We start from the raw sequence: 5154 nt of genomic DNA on the forward strand, positions 1-5154 counted from the left end.
ATGAACAGATTATAACTTTCCCTTACCCAGCCTTTCCCACACTCATATATAATACTTGACAAGAAGCTGAAAGTTCATGAAAATGATTGAAAAGTTTTGTTATACATGGCCTTAGTTAAAAGCAAGCAATATCCAAAAACAATATCCTAAATTAGACATAGATTAATTATGAGGGAGGGAGAAAATGAAAAGGGTCAATATTTATTGAGTATCTTCTATTTGTCAGGAACTATACTGTGTGCTTTCTATACATGAATTAACCTTTACAATGAGTTAACCTTTGCAATGACATTAATCCTCAAGTAACCCTTGCAATAACTTCCTTATAAAGGTAAATATACTGCGGCTCAGAGAGATTAAGTAAATTGTCAAAGATCACATAGTTACCATGAAACAGAACCAGGACTAGGACTCAAGTATTATACCAAAGTCTATGCTTTTGTTTGTTTTAATAACCCACCGTACATCTAGAAACACTTTTATTCAATCCAAAGATCTCAAAGAGATTGTAGTTTTTGGAGAGTGTTATATGTTAGGTAACAATATAATAGTTTGGGAACTAACTAAAAGCACCAAGAAAATAATTTTTTTTTTTTTTTTTTGGTAAACAGACATTTATTGAGTATCAGAATCCTAGTGAGTGCCTGGACCTGGACCACCAAGCCCTGCGGTGAACAACCAAGGCGTGCGCTCCTCATCCCGGGCTCTTCGGGAGGGGGTGGGCGGTCTGAGGACAGCTGCTACCTACAGAGGGTCTGCGAGGGGACACACAAAACAGCCCCAGAATGGGGAGGTGCATCTCACAGGTACATTTATTCATGCCTCAGAGCCAACACTACTTATGCAGGTTACAGTGATGTTCTGTGCTCCCATCTGACACAGCTGGCTTAGATTTACAGGCAGACTGATGTTTCGTCCCATGTGCACTCAAGAGAGCTGGTTACTGATGGCCGTGAGAAGGTGCAGGACTTGAACCTTTTAAAGCTTTACTTCTTTTATCAGCACTTCTGATTTTATAAACAATGAAGCTCATCAACCCCATTCCTACCCAAATCTCCTGGTAAACTTGGGTATAGTATGGCTCCAAGAGGACCCAGACATTTTTAATGAAGCTTTGAAGCATCTTGGCGGGAACAACCGTCCAGGCCGCGCCAGACCCCACCACGCACTCTCGAAGGTCACCTGAAAATAAATATTTTTTCAGTGCTGGAAATTGAACCCAGGGCCTCATGCAAACTGGGTAACTGCTCTGCTATTTACTAAGCCACTCAACCCCAGGACTGAGAATATTATATTCCACAAGTCTACTAGTTCTATTTTCCGTGGATTAGAAAGCAAAGTGATGGATGCCTATAGCCTGGTGTGAAAATTAGACCTTGTAAATGAGGTAATAGGCAAGATGGGACAAAGGACTAAAGTATCACTGTATCCCTAATAATTGTGTCTTACAAGGAAACTATGTTGGCCCTCAGTGAATTAAAAAACATGAGCTGTGATGACAATAATTATGTCATGTTCAGGGAATAAGAGTAAGGATGAAGGAGGAATTCAAGATGTCGGCTCACTAAAGATGGATTCTTGGAGGCTAATCTAAAGCCTGGACTTGCTGAACCAAAAGGACTAATGCTAATCCAGCACTTGCTTAAAAGAGGCACCAGGAGCTAATGATAGGATCAGGCTCCTTGAAAAAGTGAACAGTGGAGACCACAGAACACTGACAGATTTGTTTTTAAAGCCACCATGAAGGGCCAGGGATTTAGCTCAGTGGTTTTGCCTCCTACTATGCAAATGCAAGGACCTGAGTTCGATCCCTGGTACCAAACAATAAATAAATAAATAAATAAAATTAAGCCACCATGAAGAAGTCAAACCAACATCTCTTTCTTAAGTTGAACAAAGTACTAGCTATTCTCCATACACTGGACAATGCTTCTCTTCTGTCTCTGGAAGTAATTGTCATATTATAGTTAGGATACGGTATTTTGCTTAATGAATATGTCTAGATTAATTCCTCGCCAATCTTATTGTCAGGAAATGAGGAGTCACAAAGAAGTGCGTTTTCCAGGGAACTGAAGCTTAGACTGTTCAAGTATCAAACTTTTTGTAAGTTTAGTCATTTTCATGGAAATTGTAATAAAATGAATTCCATTCCTCTCAGCTTCATTAAACAGAATATATGAACATCATTTAACTTGTTCTTGATGGCTCTGAGTCCTTGCTGTGAACATCAGCTACACCACTGGGCAGTGGCACAAGATGCCCTCAAGGGCTCATGAAATATATGGGGCTTATGTGCGTGTCCACTGCAATCTTTCCTGGACCCAGAGGTGGGAAATGTCCTGTCTTCCAGGACCACCATGGTGGCTTCTCATGCTAGGTCCTACATCTGCATTAGTTTCAAGTCCTTCTGCTTTTACCAACAATTCTCCTAATAGATAATTTATAACTTTTATGATGTGATAGCTGCTATGGAAATCAAATCACCAAGCTTTTCAAACGTGCCTCCATATTCATACAGAACTCTCTATCATGAAGTTATAATATAAAGGCTTAGAAATGACCCCATGCTTATGCCACAAATAAATGACACAGTCTTCCTATAATTTCATCAGTACTTTCTACAGTCACTATTGTATTCTGGATGCTTATGGTTTTCACAATCTGACCATGAGATGGACAGGATATTATTGGTATCTGCAGGCGTGGTTGTCTGTTTTCTAAGATGAGGTCACTCAACACTCTTGCCTCAGAATTAAGAATGTTCAAACAATAGCTAAAAAGGACAGAGCCTTGTTGTATCATTTGCTTTTGCTGTGTAACAAACCACTCCAAAATGCAATAGTTTACAATAGCAGTTGTTATTTCTCACCATTGTATGGCTCGCTGGGCAATTTTTCTAGTCGAGGCATATTCACTTGGGGCTCAACTCACTCACATGTCAGGGACCCTGCTGGAAGAGCTGAGACCTCACTCCATGTCATCTCTTGGTCTCTAGTAGACAAGTCTAAGCTTGTTCTTGTGGACAAGAGAAAGTGAACCCCATTATGCTAGCACTTTTAAACCCTCTACTTGTGTTACATTTGCTAATGTCCCAGCAGCCAAAGCAAGTCATATGACCAAAGCCAAATTCAAGGGAAAAACGGACGCCATATCTTGATGGGACAGGATGCAAAGTCAGTGCAGAGAAAGACACATATAAAGATGAAAGGTTTGGGGACACATTCTACAATTTACCACATTCACAGTCCATGTGCCATGGCTCAGTGTGTGCCCCACATGGAAACTCCATCCATTTGATATGCTGAGCTAAGGCTGGCCTTCCTGCCCCCATCAGATCTCTTGAAAGAGTTGCTGTTTGCATCACCTTCACTTCCTCATTCTAGATTCACTTCTTAATTCTTGCCAGTTTCTGCAACTATTTCAGTAACTAGATTACTAGCCCATTGATCAATGACATCTTCTCAGTCTTTATCTGTCTTGAATGTTTTGTAATTTACAAACATTAGCACAATTAACCTCCTTTTTTTTGAAACTCATGTCTTTAGTTTTTATTACAAGTAAATACTTATTTTTTTGCTACTTTATTGACTGCTTTTTCTATTTTCTTTTCAGAGCTCTTTTCCTCTCTCCATGATTAAACAAAATTCTCAACTACCTTTTCTTTATCACATTATCTACATAAACTCATTTGCTTCTTGACTTCATAATTAACTTCCAGGCAAATAATTTCACAATCTATATCCCCAATTCCTAAATTTTGTCTCAGAATTTGCCTTCATTTTTCTTTAAGTGGCCTATTGAATATTTCTAACCAAATATTTTATCTATATAAAATATAGATAAAAATATATAGATCTGGACGGTTGTTTTATCTATTTTATCTAGTTTCTCTGAAAACTATTTTGACTAGAAACAAATAATGTAGTGATGAGAGCTTGTAACTATAATGTTCATGAACCCTTTAGATTATTCAATTCTACAGTGTCATTCAAATAAAAAATACTATGATTGGTGGAGGGAAGCAGTGCAGGGCTAACTAGCATTTGCTGAAGCCTCATGTATGTGAAGTGCTGTGGTCTTTTAATTGGCAGAGTTGAATATCTAGGATTGCTTTCAAATAGTAGATAAAGCAGTCCATCTGATTTTGATATAGAATCTCCAGGATAGCTTGCAGACACTGATATCCCAGTGAAGGTTGCAGTAACACCAAAGGAAATGAGGCTGTGGACATCTCTCTTGTCTGACAGCATCGAATGGCTTTCAAAGACTCTCTGCTAAAGGTATCTTAGGGTTTGCAAAAAAGAAACATCCTTCCCCTAAGAAAAGTCCAGTTTCTGGGGGAAATGCATTACAGAATAAAATAGTAGTTCTCCTTTTCTCTCCCTGATAAAACAACTTAAGAGACTTCTAGAACCCAAAGTAAGCACCTGGTAACATTTCTCCTGTTCTGAGATTTTGTTCTATGAAAGCGAAATCTGGTGATCATAAAATGAGTACTACTTCAGTTATATCCTAAGATAAAATCCTTGGCTAAATTTAATGATTAGCCAGTTCAGAGCTATACGTTTGTAGCCAGACTTCTACTCTAGTGTCACTCTTCTGAAGGAACTCTAGTAAACATAATTAATCAAGTCATCAGGATTAAGGTAAACTGGACTCTGAAGATGATCTGAGACGGTACTGATCACCAGAGAAGAGGTTCTAAAACTATGTTTCCTAGGATAATTTCAATAGTGTACCTTTGCATTTCCTTTAAAATATGAAATAAAGTACCTTTGCTTTGTTTTATTTTCATATCAACAATATACATTGAAGTTCCCATTCCCAAAATGGAACATGATGTGACAAAATGCAGGATGGTAAGAATGAATGAAACACCATCCTCCAAGAAGAAGCAGCCTACTGGGTTGCCATATGGCTAGAAGTGCTTTAGTTTATCTCTTTTTGTTTTTAATTGGGTTGGGTAAGAATTTGTGAATGTTACCGATTCCTTTCTTCTCCTTTTGATTTGTTCGTATGGTCATAAATATTCTTATAGAGCAATTGTGACTCTTCTCATTGACTATATTCTCTGGGGGCTCATTCTAGAGGAAAGTGCTGCTTAAGTATTGTGTACTGAATATGAATTATCCTATATTGTTCATGCCCCTTACT

At 38.3% G+C, this 5154-nt stretch overlaps 1 pseudogene; it reads right to left on the minus strand.

The window, feature by feature from the left end:
- Positions 1 to 794: 794 nt before the first annotated feature.
- On the minus strand, positions 795 to 1177 carry LOC101701875 (ATP synthase subunit ATP5MPL, mitochondrial pseudogene; annotated as a pseudogene).
- Between the last annotated feature and the right edge of the window lie 3977 nt (positions 1178 to 5154).

This window comes from Heterocephalus glaber, unplaced genomic scaffold (assembly GCF_053883595.1).
Source record: "Heterocephalus glaber isolate CG9 unplaced genomic scaffold, H.glaber_assembly_v1.0 deba00001586, whole genome shotgun sequence".
NCBI lineage: Eukaryota > Metazoa > Chordata > Mammalia > Rodentia > Bathyergidae > Heterocephalus > Heterocephalus glaber.